Below are 18,892 nucleotides of genomic sequence, written 5' to 3'. Positions count from 1 at the left end.
TTATTGGCTGCCTTTTCTGTGCTCTCAGCATTTCATTGTCTCAACTACTTCTTGCCTTTCCTTTTATAGTCCTCTATCCAAGGTTGCTTACCCAATAATTTTTCTAATTGACTAATGTTTAACTGCAAACCTATAGCATTACATTCTTGTTGCATTTCATGTGAAAACCAGTAATATTCGTAGTTTAAATCATGTATATATATATATATATATATATATATATATATATATATATATATATATATATATATATAAAGGTTCACTGCTCCTAAGCAACTGCTCCTAAGCAACTGCTTTGAGTCAACAAGCGTGACCCCTGTCTTTCCCAAATTGAGTTACAGAGAATTATGTTACATCCAGTTTAGTCATGCAGTAAGATGGTACAGTGACTGTCTGACTGTTCAAGTGTAACTCTCTGTGTTGGCACATAGCAGGAGAAGATGAGGGCATATAAGGGCATAAGGGCAGCAGAAGAACAATACACAGTTGGAGGAAAAATAGAGCTCTGGTTGTACTGAGGGGAATAAATAAGGGAGGCAGCCCTTGTATTTTAAATATCTTATAATAAAGTTTGTTGAGAGAAAGATGCACCCAAACAAAAACGATTTAATTTAGAACTGTTCACACCAAAGCAATACTAAAGTCATAAAGTATTCATTGTTTGAAAGATACAAATGTATTCAGTGTGCATTCAGTTTTTATTTGTCTTCAATCCAGGACAGTAGAAGGCTGTTTGGTCCAGTGGTTAAAGAAAAAGGCTTGTAACCAGTAGGTCCCTGGTTTAAATCCTGGCTAAGCCATTAATTCATTGTGTGACCCTGAGCAAGTCACTTAATCTCCTTGTGCTCCGTCTTTGAGATGAGATGTTGTTGTAAGTGACTCTGCAGCTGATGCATAGTTCACACACCCTAGTCTCTGTAAGTCACCTTGGATAAAGGCGTCTGCTAAATAAACAAATAATAATAAAGTAAACTAGTTTTCTTTTTGCTTGATTAAGAACACTTATAGTGCATACATCTAACAAAATAATTCCAGTACATCTTACCTAATATGTACAACCATTTCACTTTTTCCTGTGTGAAAGAGGCACACTTTATGTCAAACATGTATCAGATTTTTTTCATGGTATTTTTTTATATAGCATTTTGAAACAATACAATTGGCAAAGGACAAATAATATAATTATTAAACATACCTTGATGTACTTTATGTCGGAGGAATAGAAAAACAAATGTTTGCCATTAAGACAACTCAATCTACTAGAATCTAAACTCATTGGCTTGCATTTGAGTACCAATCACGACTTTTCTTATGACTGACGTGTTTTCAATGGCGAATGAATTCCTTCATGCAACTTTAGAAAGTATCTGTTCCTTAAATATTCTTCTCCAACAGCTTCGAATAAATTACCATCTCAAAATCTGAATCACCTTTACCATAATGAGTTTTTTTCATGTAGGAAAAATTGAGATTAGCTAAATTATTGCAATAGATATTTGTAAGATGTACTTGAATTATTTTGGTAGGACTGTTAAGTGAGCAAAACACATTTGTGTTTCTGAATATGACCATCGAAATTTTAAATAAAACTAAAATGTAGCTATAAAATGATAACTTATTTGTCTTTAGCTTACCTTGATAAAACATTATGTGCTTTCAGTTTGTTCATGTTATTTCTGGAAGTCACAATAATGCAGCTAAAATGCTATGTAAGGCTAGATGTGATTCTATTCGAGTCTGCAAACCAGCAGTGGGGCTATTTTGAAGCTATTTTGAAGCTATTTTGATCCACTGTCATTTTTCCAGTGTAATGTAATGCCCTTATTCTGGGTGCAGGTAAATGGTAGGTTAACAGGTGCTAACAAATGCCTTCTTACCACACTGAGTCACAGAACTGACTGTAAGACATAAATGTCAAGCTTGATCAGTGAACTGCTCAAAATAGCTAGAAGCCTATTTTAAGGAAGTTCTTTTTTTATGTTGTTCTATGTAGTGTCCTGCTAAATTGTTTATTTTATTCCTCGGTGAAAATATGCCTTTGCCCATCAAAAAAGGGCCCAGAATGTTCCGACTGACATGTATGCGTTTTAATACTCCCTAAAGCACAATTAGCTACCATACATATCAGTTAATTGTCTGAACAGTGCCCTTCCCTCCTTCTCTGATCTCTCTTCCCATTTCAAATGTACTTTTTTCTAAAAAAAATTCTGTTTTACGTTTACAGCTTGTTCCTTACTGCCTCTCCACTGGTTGTCAATAGCAGCCTTTTTCCCTTTTACTTTGTAATCTTTCTGCTCCTGTAATGAAAGCAATAAAGTTCCACAAGGTATCATTTTATTTGGCTATCAATGTCCTCTATGTTATATTAGTGCTGACGATATACTGTAACTGTTTCTCATGTCAGTAGTCTTTAAATGAAATACTGTGTACCAAAAGACTATATGTACAATATATCAGTCAGTAGATAAATAAGATTACAATGATCAGTGTTGTTTGTTTAACCAGGTCTACACTCTTGTAAAAGAGGCCTTGGCCTCAAAACTTTTTTTGTTTGTTTGTTCCAGGTTAAAGAATGAATGCATAAATACATAAATAAATAAATGCTATTACATTTCAGATGCCATTGTGATTTCAGAGTTGGTATGTCTTTGACCCATATGCTGTCAAGAGTGTTTGGGCTCTTCAGTTTAAAAACTGACCCCACACAAGACTGAACTTTAGTTTGCACTAAAACAAAAAACAAAAAAAAGTACCAGTGATAAAACATCTGATCTACTACAATGGAATAAGTGTCATAGATTTCCAATGGACCACATTCTAACACTTATATGCCACAGATGTTGAAGATCAACAAAATGAGTATTTGGCTGTGTTAGGCAAGGCTGTGACACTCTTGTCTCATCTAGCTTATGTCCAAAACAGTATTGCTACAGAATAGTGTCTGCAGTGAGTTGTCAAGCGGAATACAATTGCAAATTCAGAGAAGTTAAAGTGATCTACTACTCAGCACTGTGTAGACTTTGAACACACTCAATGCTTAATGCTGCTGTGCCTATCAACATAACCACAATTGGTTTGACAATATATTTATTCCCACATGTACTGGGCCATTAATCAGCTGCAGCCAAACACATTCACACATATCATTCGCATCAGCATGCAGTTACCAGTGAAGCTTATTTGTGAATCCTGTTGCAATAAAAGACTCCGTCTCCTTAAAGGTAAAAGTCATACCAATTTGTTCTAAGGGAGAGTGTTTATTTTGATACATCTACATGGGAAAAAAATTCCTTTCAAAAGCTCTTGTAACTACAAGCTCCTGAGAATACAATGTAAGAAATGATTACAAGCTGATTAATGACCCAGAACATGTACATAAAATAGCAAAACATTTCTGTTTCAGTTGAAAAGTATATTGCAGGGTGTAACAGGGTGATGCTACATACATGTGTCATCACTGAATAATATTAAATCAGACACAGAGCAGTGAGTGTTGACATGTTGCACAGGTGTGCAGATTTAATATCAACACAGGTCCGACCCTAGGGTACCAACAATGGTAAATAATAATAAAGAAAACAAAACAAAGTAAAACAAAAAATAAAGGTTTGCCACACAAGACAAGCACTAGTCCCAGTGCAGGCTCCCTGGGGCATGCCCCCCAGCCAATCAGGACCTACCAAACAACTAAGCACAGGGCGAGCCTACCTGCTCAATTAGTTGCTTAGCAACGCATTCCAGCTGCATCCATAAAGGCACACATGCACTCAAGAACAAATCTAAATCAAGGAATAAGTGCACAGGATATGTAATTTACTCTTTTTCTGGGAGTGAAATGGTTCAGAATGCTGCTGTTTTTTCTCTTTCAGAAGTTGATCCACTGTGACTCACCTTCATGCCTAATTAAATAACGTATCTATTGCTTTCCCCAAATTTTCACTGACAAATTCTCACATGGCCTATTCTTCTTGCTTCCTTGTCTTAAGCTGCTAATATTAAGCTATTGTCTCATCAGTAACCAGTTTACTGAAATCTTTTTTATTTCATAAAAAAGGGTAAATGCTAAATTAATAGAAATTTGTTTTTCTGTCTTGAGTAATGTGCACTATCTTTTTTTTTTAAGTCATATTTTACTGAATGGCAAAATATTAAGCATTACATTTATGTATTTTGTTTTTATATATAGGCCTATATGATTTCTTCTCTGCGGGCATTACTTTGCAATATCATCCCAATACCATATACAGTTTTATCTGATAGTGAATTGCTATCATTTTCACCCTGCTGAGCGGCTTTCCTTTTTAATGTAATTTGGAAATGTACTAAATGTAGCAGAACTGAGACACAAATGGTCAACACACACACAAATGCTTCTGGCCTGGGTATGGTTAGAGTGTGTGTGTGTGTGTGTATATATATATATATATATATATATATATATATATATATATATATATACACACACATACACACACACACACACACACACACACTGAACAAAAATATAAATGCAACATGTAAAGTGTTGGTCCCATGTTTCATGAGCTGAAATAAAAGTACAGTATGGCGTCGTGTGGGTGAGCGGTTTGCTGATGTCAACGTTGTGAACAGAGCTGTCGGTGGGGTTATGGTATGGGCAGGCATAAGCTACGGACAACGAACACAATTGCATTTTATCGATGGCACTTTGAATGCACAGAGATACCGTGACGAGATCCTGAGGCCCATTATCGTGCATTCATCCTCCGCCATCACCTCATGTTTCAGCATGATAATGCATGGCCCCATGTCGCAAGGATCTGTACCAGTTCTTCCATGGCCTGCATACTCACCAGACATGTCACCCGTTAAGCATGTTTGGGATGCTCTGGATTGAAATGTATAACAGCGTGTTCCAGTTCCAGCCAATATCCAGCAACTTCGCACGGCCATTGAAGAGGGGTAGGACAACATTCCACAGGCCACAATCAACAGCCTGATCAACTCTATGCGAAGGAGGTGTGTCGCACTGCATGAGGCAAATGGTGGTCACACCAGATACTGACTGTTTTTCTGATCCACACCCCTACCTTTTTTTTAAGGTATCTGTGACCAACAGATGCATATCTGTATTCTCAGTCATGTGAAATCCATAGATTAGGGCCTGATGAATTTATTTCAATTGACTGATTTCCTTATATGAACTGTGACTCAGTAAAATCTTCGAAATTGTTGCATGTTGCGTTTATATTTTTGTTCAGTGTATATATATATATATATATATATATATATATATATATATATATATATATATATATATATATATATATATACACACAGTACTGTGTTATTTGTGATATTTGTGGTGAGGGATCATAATTAAAGGAACATAATAAATCCTTTTGGTCTCCCACTTTAAATTATTCAAAATAGATTAACAAAAATTCAGAGTGCCCCACATCTTAATTTCAGAATGAAAAATGTGTCACAAAGCTGATGGGAAATGCTAGTTTGACATCTTTTATATTTGAATTCTTTGTAAACATCATAAACTAGACTTAAGCTAAATTAAAAAAGACCAGCGTCAAATTATTTGTTTTTAAGCAAAGAATGTGCCACATGGGGAGAGTATAAAAGAATGTCCATTCAGTTACTTCAGTTTCTTTGAAAACCTCTATTGATTTCTCATATTGATTCTTTATAGATTAACTAACCAAGGCTCTAAAATAATACGCACTGGAACAGGTTAACACGTTTTGATTCAGTTCAGTTCGATGAAGTGAGCGAAAACCCTTGGACTTCAGGTTCTCGAGTCTCGCAGACTTTTCCAGACTTCAGACTCTTGATTCATATTCCCAGTCATGTAGGGTACGGTTTTATTTTTGACTGTGGTCAGGACCACAGGTCTTGAAAACACACCTCTTAATAACCATATATCATTACGAGTCAGTTAGAGAAAAAAGATAACCCGACTATGTATTCGAATGACAGATTATAATAATCCCTTATATATTAATCCTAGCTCTGCACCTTTAAGGTTCGGGGCTCTTGTGAGACTGATATCAAACTCCATCTCCGAGGCTGGCATGTTGGCGGTTTTCCTGCTTCTGCAAAAATGATAAATAAATAAACCTTTGTCTCTTCATACAGCTCCTGTGAGCCAGCTTCTTGCATCAGCTCAAATCTATTTTTTTAAATGTTATTTATAAATCTATTTAACTTTATTCTTTATTGCTATTCATTTAAAATAAATCTATCTTTCCAGGTGTACACTAAAGTAGGGCAGTTTAAGGCACTTCGCAATTCCCTAAAATGTAAGAAATTACGTAGTGTTTTTTTTGTTTTTTTTTCCCACTTCATGGAGTTTTGTTTCAGGTTATACCATTGTAGGTTTGTTCTTTTTTAATCTACATGGTTGTCTTTGTGGTCCATCTTATTATATGTGGAAAACACTGTAGACCCCCTGAAAAGCAGACCAAAACATACTCTGTAATTAAGCTGTGACACTCTTGGTGCCTCCTGTGTGCTAATTTCCAGAATTGCCACTGGTTGTTTGTTTGTTTGATGGTGTGCAGTTTTGATTATCAGAATTTATTGGGTTATACTTTTGTGTAAATTTAAGTGACACATTGTTGGCTACTTTTGGTCTGCTTTTGCATCAGCTTTTTGGTTATGTTGGGCTGTTTTTGATTGAGCTTTTGGCTACAGACATCATACAGATCTGGCAACCCTGTCCATCTCCCAACGGAGGAGATGCATTGTGGGTGCTTGTGTATAATGATGACAGTTGAATAAGCAGGGCATGGCGATTAATAGTTGTGCAGGGATATCATAAAATTATAAAAAGCAACATAACCCGAATGTCTTTCAGAGCTGGTACTAAATACCCAACGTGGAACTCTTACGATACTATGCGTATATTGAGTATCTGTGGCTTGTGTGCCTGATTGTGAGGATGGGGTAAGGAAGTATGTGATTGAAAATGAACTGCCTTCTGAAAAGTTTGGACTTCTGTGTATTCAGTTAAGTACACTTTTCTCCAACAGAAACCTTACAAGGTGCTTCTGAAAACATTACTACATTATAGCATACAAACTACACACATGTGCAGGCCAATTCTTAGATACAACAAATACACAGTAAGAAACGAACAAAAAAAACAAATATCTATTCAGCCTCAATCTTTCATCACCTAAACAGAATACTTTTATACAGAATAATACAATTATTAAAATCGCAGGCAACCCTATTTGTCCACTTTCTTGTTTTTGTTCTTCTTTTTTTTATCTATAGCACACTAGGCCAAGGAACATAATGGTTTTCAATCAAGATATAAATTAAAAACTTACTTGAGAAAGCCAAGAATATTGAATATATTTCATTCCTGTGAGCAGTTTAGTTTCAACATTTTTATAGTTTAATAATATACTAATTTAGTAAATGTTTCACATAGCCTCAGGGTTTAATGGTACATTCGTTTTAGATGTTTGGACAAAATTGCCAGTTTCACGCAGTTAAATAAAAGTGCACCAGCTTAATGCACTTCAATTCCTAGTTTCAATTTAGATGCATGCTGTGTTTGTGCTAAAAATATAGGCACTGTTGGTAGCAGTATAATGCTTATTTTCAATAGGAATAATTTCTGTTGATGTGAAAAATCCATTTAAAAGTGAAGCTGAAGTGCCACAAGGGTTTATGTACACCAAAGGCAACGATAAAAAATATCAGATACGTCAGAGAAAAACATTCCTGGGCAAACACACATGATATCAAAGCCCAATTATCTCATTCCTCTGCCATAAGTAAAGATAATTTCTTCTGTAGAGTAACTTTGTATGCACTTTTTTTTTTTTTTTTTTTTTTTTTGTGTTGAAAAAGGAGCTCCGTACTGGCAAACTGTTTTGTTTTTTTTTTAAATCCAATTTCCACCAAAAATTAACATTATCTATTGTCTTACTGTTTGGTATAGAGCTATATTTTTTCATTTTCTTAATTACATTCCATAACCACTGTTGTCTTAACATCCATATGTCCATAATAATGATATAGACCACATGTTTAACATGACGTAGTCATACACAGCTGTATTCTACGATTCTCTCAATAAAGATCCATTACAGTTGGTGTAGATTGGACATTAACTGTTAAGTGTCACTTTGTTTTAAACTCTGGCCATATTTTGTTTGTATAACAATCTTTGAGTTTGAAATTATAACCTGCTTTTTACATACAGCTATGCCATTTACTTGTGACCAGAGTCATAACCAGAGCTGGCATTCTACCGAGGTCAAACTCAGGTTTCAAGCTATAGCTGCAGAATTTGTATGACTGCTTGGTATTTACTATTCAACCTCGAAATCTATGTTTTACAGCAAACCAACAGAGAAAAGTAAGGAATCTTGTGTACTTTACCAGAATATTTACATGAGCATCAGTATTGAGATGCAAAAAAACAACTGAGGACAGACCTTGGTGTCCTTATAGCTACGGCCATGCATGAGACGTATAAGCCAAATTTCAATACCTTCTATCGTAAGGAGTTGTGAATGAGAACTAATAAACAATATAGAGGCTCATTATATAGTAACTTCCCTTTATAACACACATTATGTTAGGTGGCAATTTAATTTCTTGTACTGCTGAAGTAAGTTAGCCCGACCCCTGTTCATGTCAATGCTTTGTTTGTTATAACTTTTGCATTTCTCCTGTGCCCCACAGAATCCGTTTCAACTATTAATTATACTTTTTGCTTTAAAACACTATACGCTTTACAATTCTATAACGAATATGAATAATTGAAATTACAAGCTCCTAGATTAAACGTCTGTTCTTTATTTCTGATTTGGTAACTTTATTGGATGTATTTCACCTTTCTGAAAAAAATGTGCAAAGATGACAAAAAAAAAAGATCTTTAAAAATGAAGCCCCATGCCCCTTAATCGCAATGCTTTTAGTAAGTTTTAACTACATCACATTACTGCATCACACCTGCACAGTGTTGTTGTTACCTCTATTGCAGAGTGAAAAGCAAAGGAGATCATGGAGGCTGTGTAATGCACTGGTGAGACCAAACTTAGAATACTATTTCATGTTTAATTCTGTTCCCAGCACTACAAGAAAGAGAGAAAGACAGAGTCCAGCGAAGGGCAGCCAGACTAACCCCAGGGCTAAAGACTGCAGGGGAGGTTGTGTCCACACACTTTTTTTTTTTATTAACGCCATGGTGTGGATTGTGTAAGTAGCTGGCAATCGTATAATCACCTACTGTCACCTACTGATAAGTAAGTGACAATCATGTAATCAACTTGTTTTTGCCTAATCTGCACTGTCACTGTGCACAGCTTTATTGTTAGTTATAATAACAGGGTAGCACAAGAGAGACCAGCCTTATTTATTCTCTTGAGTAATTTCTAACACTTGTAAATGCTCAAACTTCGTCACTAGTAACCAAAAAATTACTATTCAGTGCGCAGGCGTCTAGAAAGTAATGTTTTTGGGATGTAGGTAAATAAATGAATGGGACAAAATTGTAATAATTCCTATAAATGAGTTTACTTTTAGTTTAGTGTTTTTTTATATATTAATTTATATTTTCTTCAAATAAGCAGCTAATCAGATTTGTAACCAATTTGCGTGTAATGCATTGCACTTACTTAACTGAAACACTTAACAGTGGTTTTTAATTATGTAGGCAAATCATGCAAAGCTATTCTAGTAATGCCTTTTTTCTTTAAGTGACAGCAGTCACAGTACATTGCATCTGAACTGAAAATGTAGAAACAAAGAACTTTGGACATTTTTTGTTCTTCCAATCAGACAGCATGAATGTACAGAGGGAGCACAGTTTGCATCAATGACCCAAGGCGAATCATTTCGTTTTAACTATTTCAAAACTGCCAATCTGTATACAGGTCTAGAATAATAACTACAATACAAAAAATAAATAAATAAATAAAAATACACATAGCAACAACACAGCAGTAAATTGATCTCATATACTAATGTGCATACCTAGGGGAGTTTTCCTTTTTTTTCAATATGGATCCTGTTTATTTAATTGTCTTAAAGCAGTGTAACTCTTTAGTGCTGAAAGACTTACTGAAACTGTACCGTAAGCTTTTGGCAGTATTAGTGGACAATTACTGCAGTCTGATAAATGTTTTGAAAATTGACCAGTAGAATGGATAGTATTACCCAAAGCTTATTAGCATACCTTATTTTTCTGTAGATTTAATTTAGGTTTAATCGGGTAATATCATTAATTCAATTGTAAAACAAATGCTGTCCCCCCCCCCAGTAATTATTTCGGGAGCCGTCCCTGCTAAAAGGTAAGAGTTAGGCATGTATGTTGAAGCTGAGTGAGTGGTGTGTGTGTGTGTGTGTGTGTGTGTGTGTGTGTGTGTGTGTGTGTGTGTGTATTATTTGGTCCACTCCAAGAGTTTATGTGAACCCCCTTTTGATAGTTGTTCACGATTGTGCAGATTGCTTGGAAACAGCTGTGGGTGATCAGTGCAGAACACAAAGACATGCAAGACAAGAAAGCTTTTGCCTGTTAGACCAGGCACAGCAATGTATAGTATAGTAAAATTTGCTTTTGGAGTCGGAGCTCAACAATTAATCTATGAGATGGAGCTGTACTTTGTATATGGAAGTTTTATGTTTTGGGTTTGTGCATTAAAGATGCAAAACTGTACTTAAGATTATATGTGGTTTGTGATGTGTTGAAATATGCTATAAACAATATACACTGTATTAATAAATTGTGATCTGAAAGAGTAAATGGTTTCAAATTACTGTATATTTATGAGTGTGATTGTTTTTATTCAGTGATTAGGCTACCTTTTTGAAGTTTGAAGATGAAATCAAATCAATAGAGTCAGGACAACCAGCACCATGAATTGAATAGTTACTGTGATATTAATAAAAACTATTCAGAAGATGGTGCTTGATCTTCTTCTGGTGGTGCTTCTATCTTTTATCTATCTTCTTTTATGGTGACTCAAATTACAGAGAAGACTACAGAGAAATATACAAGTGCATGCTTGGAAAAGCAGTTAACCTTTTGTAGCAATTGGTGTTCATTCTCCATCTTGTGACCAACACACAAACATACCATTATTCTCCTCATAGGGTTAGCAAACCATGTTTTCTGCTGTTATCTTCCAGCAGATTTGGTAACCAAAGAGCTTTTACTTTGTGACATCTCATGGAAAATGCATAATTAAGTCAATTCTGGATAGGGCTTCCCATTGGCCATGGCTGAGGGACAGTGCTGCAGGCACTCCAGATGGTCCTTTTCTTGCTGTAGCATACAGTACAATCAAGTCTTTCTCTCTTTTCCCAGAAAGGGGGAATGAGAAAAAAAGGTTCATGGCAGGGTCAAGGACTGGAGCTTACAGAAATGAAGAATTCTATGACTCTTGCACCCCTCTAGCCAGCCAAGACATTAAAGGTTTCTTAGAAAATAAAAGCTTTTCTTGATGAGGCAGAAGGGAAGAGGACTTGTACTGTAGATGATGAGTCTATTCTGGTTTACAGTTCTCGTGTTCTAATTTTAAAGATTTCTTCATTTGCTGAATTTTATAAAAAAAGAAATGCTTCCATTTAAAGAACCGGCCCAGGCAAAACTACACTTGCCAGGATAGCAGTGAAACAAATTAATTAAGCTCTCATACCACACACACACACACACACACACACACACACAGTGACACACACACACACACAGAAATGTCGTGTAAAAATATATATATATATATATATATATATGGTAACTATATATATATAATCTATATAATATATCTATATATCCAAGTATTTCATCCAAAGTCATGTGTACATACATGTTTTTTTCAAAAAAGCATGTTATTAATATATCTATATATATATATATATATATATTATATATATATATATATATATAATATATATATAGACACTGTTAGTAACAACAATGTATGTATTCTTATTTACTATTTCTGTTAATGAAAGTTTCTAGTGGTGTAATAGGTTCAATTTTTCAACCAAACATGTTACATACATGTTTTTTTCAAGCATGTGTTATATGTCATTTTTTCACTCTTGTTGGTATTACATACAAAGCCATTTTGAATTGAAGATCTTTCATTAACTGATAACTGTTTCATTTCTAATTAACTGGAGGATAACAATATTTAAAATGCTGTAATGGAATGTAAATATATAAAACCTTGTAAAGTACCTCAATGGAGCAGTAAATCTGCATTCTATTTGCATAGCTGCACAATTATTGCTGAGGGCACTTCTGCTCATATGTATGAGCATAAAGTAAGTAGGAAACCCTGTATTCACTAAGCTGCCTTTGATCCTGTGGCAAAAATGCTGGCTTTACATAGATCTCTGCTTAATGACCGGGGGTGCTTGTTGGGTTTGTGTGGATTATGATAACAGCACCTTTGCTCACAAATATTTGTACTTTTTTTTCCTCTTTAAGGTAATCTTGAGAGTTCTTTTAAATGTCCTTCCAGCACTTGACTTTCAAAGTGAAACAACTTTCTGAACATCACAGGAACACTTTCATCTGAGTTATTTCTATTTGAATGGAATTTGTGTCTATATTGCTTTGAATTAAGGGGACTTTCTTGGTATTGATTTAACTTTTGCACATTGTTAATTCATGATAAAATTCAGACCAGGATCTGTGGTATGACTTAAAGATTGCTGTACACCAGTGGAACCCATCCAACTTGAAGGAGCTGGAGCAGTTTTGCCTTGAAGAATGGGCAAAAATCCCAGTGGCTAGATGTGCCAAGCTTATAGATACATACCCCAAGAGACTTGCAGCTGTAATTGCTGCAAAAGGTGGCTCTACAAAGTATTGACTTTTGGGGGGGGGGGGGGGGGGGGGGGGGGGTGAATACTTATGCACGCTCAAGTTTTCTGTTTTTTTGTCTTATTTCTTGTTTGTTTCACAATAAAAAAATACTTTGCATCTTCAAAGTGGTAGGCATGTTGTGTAAATCAAATGATACAAACCCCCAAAAAATCCATTTTAATTCCAGGTTGTAAGGCAACAAAATAGGAAAAATGCCAAGGGGGGGTCAATACTTTCCCAAGCCACTGTAATGTAATTTGTTTTAAAGGATATCTTTTGACACTAGTACTGGTATCATGCATTGTAAGTGGATAGTGTAATATTAAATATCACCTTATCCAGAATATAATTTCCTATTATATTCTAGTCACATGTTTTATACCTGTTTTCTTCCAATTTGAAAAGCTCCAATCTGCTATTTTCACCTGGCAAACCAAAACAGCGGTAGTTGCCAAACGACTGCTCCCTGAATTTGAGAATTCAGCCTGTCTTGTCTCTGCCTGGCTTGTCTTGTGCCTGGCCTGTAGGACTCACTGTGACATGGCTTAGGTGGACCAACCTCAAATGATTTTCCTCCTAAACTGTGTAAGCGCCAAGTTTACAAGTAACCCTTACTTTTCCTTACAAACTTACTTGCAGAGCATAATCCTATTATTTTCATACATTTATTCATTCAAAGGATCGGTTCATCTAAGGTGTATGAAATCTCGAGCTGCTAAAATAAAGTGGATATTTTTAGATCATATAGAACACCATGTTCTTATTAATGAAAATGTTGGTGTTTTTTTTCTGCCTTTTCAGTAGCGTAGAAAATCCAATTGGTAATCGGGAGGTGACCTAATTCTTTGGAAAAAGAGGGCAATCTGACCTGTGCTTTGCTGGCTGCTCATGTAAATTACTGAGAGCTCTATTTACATCAAGGATCATACTTATTGCTGCAGGGCTCAGCCTTTATGGTGGCTGATTTCCAGTTTTAAGCCCTCAGAGGTTTCCTCTTTTGGGAGTCTTTTCTCCCACTGCAAACAACATTTGATGGGTGTTGCATTCAGGTTTTTTGAGAATGACGGGTTCAGCTAGTCTGTAATAATGGATTCATCTGGCTTGCTCACAGATCTATATATATATATATATATATATATATAATATATATATTATATATTATTATTAATATATATTATTGTTTTTTTTTTCTTTTCAAACAATGTGTGCAAATTATAAATTATGATGCAGGGGAACTGGAAAGCATGTGTGTTAAAGATTAAGCTTCCAATAAAATTGTATTTATTTGTAACCTTTCTCTTGCCTGTTTATGATGTTCAGTTATGTTGAGTTATTCATTATAATTATATATGTGTATAGTAGGTTGGGCCAGCAGAGTTGAAAATCGTCACATAGTTTGAATGGACAGAGAAATTGCGGTTAGAATTCTCCAGACCAGGTAAAGACAGGTACTGGGAGAATGATACAAAAAGACAAGGGAAAAATAGAAGAAATACAGTACATGAAATGACATTTGAAGCTACTTGCCTGTTCTTCATATGATTTTGGTAAGTGCTGGTTATTTTCCTTAATTTATTGTGTACAGATAGAGTAATTTGGTGAATTTGCTTTGGAAAGGAATGCATAATTGTCTTGACTTGACAAAATATTTTCGACTCATTCTTTTTGATCATTCTACAAGACACATTTTAGTAATGGAAAACCATAAATCATTATTATGATATCAAACAGAAGATGTACTGTTATTCAGGATCCCTGGGATGGCTGAACTGATATCGTTAACCGTTATATTTGGCAGGCTACATTAATAGCCCCACAGCATACAGTTCTCTCATTTATGATAATGAACATTAACAATGTATCATAGTCATTCAAATATAAATCAAAATGAAACTAATCAATCATGATTATCAGGGTTCGGAAATATTTAACTACAGGTGGATTTTGGTAGGCAATAACAAAACCAGTTTTGGAAAAACAATCTTGTCAATTTAATGGTAAGTGAGTTCTACCTAAAAAAAAGTCTGGTCAGCTTTGGCCACAAGCAATTGCTTATCCTAAGAGTTTCAGATTTGCTGCAATTTATTTGAAGAACTTTAATGAATTAACCTTCACATTAGGCCCACAGGCATCCTTTGTTCTTCTGTATTCTTTTTATGTTGCCATGGTTACTGAAACTCTATTTCCTGAAGATTTGAAATGCTTTGAAAAATACAAAAGGGTTAAATGTAAAATATACTTACATCTTTTTACATGAAAAGTGCAACCTTAAATATTAGTTTACTGCTAAGGCAGAATGACATTTGCTAGTTCCCCCCTCCCAACAATATATCCTGTAACTACCAAGACCTGGTGCAATGGAGATTGCCAAGACTATAATATTTCAGAGATAATTTCTATGTATTTAACCTTTAACTACCTGGAACATGCATGTTTAATATTAATGCACTTTAGAGGTCCTACCTAAATACAGGACATGTGTTGTGCATATAGTTTCCATATGTTTTTAATGTGTTGTTTTTCTGACAACAAACTGCAGTAGCCACCTGTAGTAGCTGCAGACGTGTATTTAAAAAGGTCACATTTCTCTATGCACTGCAGGTGTGTATTTGAGATCACTTGAAAACTGTGCAGCTATAGCCATTTAACGATTTTTCAAATTGGTACATATGTTATGGTAAAAGTCAGAATATTGGCAGTTTTTATAATTTACCGGTAAATGTTGACAAAACGGTAAACATCCAAAATAAACATGATAATGCTTTTACTTCAGAAATGTACTGGTAAATCCAAGAATAATCAAGTAGCTTTGGCTAATGAGCGAATGCCTCACTTTTGGACATTGTAAAGCTTCAGGAGTCCTGTGTAAATCTAAGTTCCATGAAATGCTGCAATAAATAAGTAAATATATCTATTCACTGCCTGTCAGTGGGGCTTTGTGTCATAACCAAAGTGTGATTTTCTGAATAGCAATCTATTACTTCATAGTTTCACACATTTACCAATATGCTTTGGTAAATCAGAAGAAATAACCAGTAAATGTCCAAAAAAGCCATTTATTTCTTAATAATTCCAGCTATATTTAATAATACCACCTTATTTGGTACAGGTTGACATTTACTGGTAAAACTTAAGATTGTCCAGATTCTGACTTTTTGCATAACATATACAAGTATATTAATTAAAGAAAAGTACTTCACTGTGTTTAATATATGTTGTAATATGATTTACAAAATAAACAAACAACATATTGTATGATGCCAAACACCTGTGTATCAGATGTTATTGGCATGATAAGAAGTGAAGGGACTGAGGTTGAAAGTTGAGGTCTGTTTATGCTCTACAAGTGTTGCTATAACCCTATACAGATGCTTGTAGTATTATAATATTCTGCTTTATTGTTACTATTCAAGTTAAAAAATCCAATGATGAAAAAGGTGTTGTTAAGTGGCTAAGATACATGGCTTGTTGTGCTGTCAATGTTTGATTGGGATTTCAAGGGAATCCCGACAGGTGTCTCAGGTATGATTTTTTAAAGCAGGTGATGTAGCAATATTGAGAACCCTTCAAATTGATAGATTTACTTTTTTTAGTAACATCATTCAGAATTCTAAAGAAACCTATGAATCTGTCTTCCTCACAGAGATAGAATTGAGCAATTAAGAGAGATGCTTCACTTAACAGTTGCACTGTTGAACTTTTGACTTTTTTTTTCTGTCAAAATAAACGGTATTTCACATCTCCTTATATAAGCTGTCAGTTCCTGTCAAGATATGGAATCACTGCAATAAGGAATTCTGAGCAGCTGGTTATTAAATCATGCATACCAAAGTGGTTTTATTAAACTAATTGACCTACATAGCTTGATTGTTTATGCTATAAATAAAAAGTGATGATCAGCCTGGTAGAAATCAAATAAGAACCCAAATTATTTTCCAAAAGTAAACATAACACATGAATAAAATATGTTAAAATGACAGCACTGTTTTCAAACTATGCTCTGGGATGTATAATGTTTTTTTTTTTTTTTTTTTCTAAGTCATGTCTGATGTTAGTTACTAAGCATGGCTTTATTTAAATGAAAGAATATGATTTGAAAGAAAGAGTGACAGACACTAAGGTCAAGATTTGCCTGGATGCTGCATACAAGTTTAAGTTTCAGTTCACTGTAATTAGTTAACACATTTTCATGGCAGTCCAGGAAATCTATGTATCAGGATGTATTTGCAGCCTGTTTTATAAGCCACTATATTGCTGCATCTAAAACATGTTCCCTCGTTTGAGGCTGTTGCATTTTCTTTTTGTCCGATTGCAGATATTTGTACAGATTATCAGGCAATTGCCAAGTGCATATTGCCATGATCAAAGTCAATTTCCTCTCAAGCTTAATTAAACCTGCAATAGCATTCTGGTTTATGGTGAAAATCTTATAGAAATGAGTTTTATTTTCTGCACTGTTTATTTAAAAAAAAAACAACATGCAAACAACTAGACCCCAGGTTAATGAAATTCATTGTTATGGGCATGATACCATCTGCTGATTTTTAGACATTAGACAAATGTGTATTTAAATCTTTGGATGGCCCATCTAGGTTTTTTTTTCTGAAAGTATCCATTTGATTGCATTGATGTTTTTAAAATACTTTTCTTTTAACATTTTCCCCATTTCTATGCAGTCTCTTTTTGTCCACACCTCTATTTTTGTGCAAGTCGTATTAAATTGCTCTTGTGGTAATAAGCCACTTTAGATCTGCATTTACCTTTAGAATTTGAGTGAATGGAATATACTGATTAGCTCAGGGCATTTTGAGGATTAATAACTTATTATCAAAAAGCAGATTGGAATGGTAGGCTGTCGTTTGCTGCTGGCATAAATAAAGGTATCAAAGTGAAAATAAAACAGAACTGACATGTTTTTTGTTTGTTTGTTTTTTTTCCCCCGTTTTTTTTTTTTGTTGCCCTGTTTGGCTGTGAGCTCATCATATAGTTGAAGGTTGCTTATCATCTCTGTTGATTTCACCCTCAGATGCAGGCTCTGGGACACTACCTTACATATAAGACAAGCTCAAGCGCTATGTAATGCAATTGAGACCCTTTTCCCTATTAGCTAAAACACATGACCAAATGTAGTTTGTGCTATTGCCCTCAAACTGACCTATAATCACAACCTCGACCTTCTGGGCTTATAACTCAGTGTCTGGCACTTTTTCAACCCTTGGGACAGTAGTTTTCTACTATAAGCCTCCGCTCCCATCAATATTTGTATACTGGTGCATTTTATAATTAGGGCCTGCCAGATTGAAGTATTGTTGTGTCTTTTTTGACGACCATAAAACAAAAACTCTTTTAACTTAATGGTTACACTTTGACATAATTCCCATAAATTCTAAAAGATGACATGCTATTCCCATGGCGTTTTTCACTTGAATTCATTATAAATTAATGCCCATTTTTACATTATCTTCAGGACGATAAAAATCACTACAAAATAACAACAAAGATGTTACTCCTATGCAGTGCTGTCAAACTTTATTCGACTTTATTGTTAGCACCCTATTTTTGTAGTTGATAACAAACGACAACACCATCTAAAATACTATGAATTGTTATCTTTACCAAGGACAGTTTTTGATCTGTTGTGAAATTCTTCTTATTCACATCCTATATTAATAATTTAACTAAATTGTCACCAGGTAAGGTCATTTCTGCTGCAATTGTAAATGCCTTTACCATTATAAATAGCACACATGGTTGGCATTTTCATATAAGTTATGTTGTATATGTATTATGCATGCAAGTCATAAAGAATCTCTCTATAAAAATATATTGTCTCCCCAGGAATGTGTGATAACACCCGAAGTATAATTATTGGGAGCTGGTCCCTATTGACTCCCATTAGATTCTGTCCAGGACATTTTTAACATGGTGACATAAGCATGAGTGATATTAGGTGTGTTGGATTTACTATATTTATTTATTTTCAGTTTAAACAAGTTGTTTTTATAAATCACTTAAATATCCTTGCTATTATATGGTCTGCAAACACAGTAAAGGGAAACA

Source organism: Polyodon spathula, chromosome 9, assembly GCF_017654505.1.
Source record: "Polyodon spathula isolate WHYD16114869_AA chromosome 9, ASM1765450v1, whole genome shotgun sequence".
NCBI lineage: Eukaryota > Metazoa > Chordata > Actinopteri > Acipenseriformes > Polyodontidae > Polyodon > Polyodon spathula.
The sequence above is the reverse complement of the archived record's forward strand: the minus strand, read 5'-3'. Positions refer to the sequence as shown.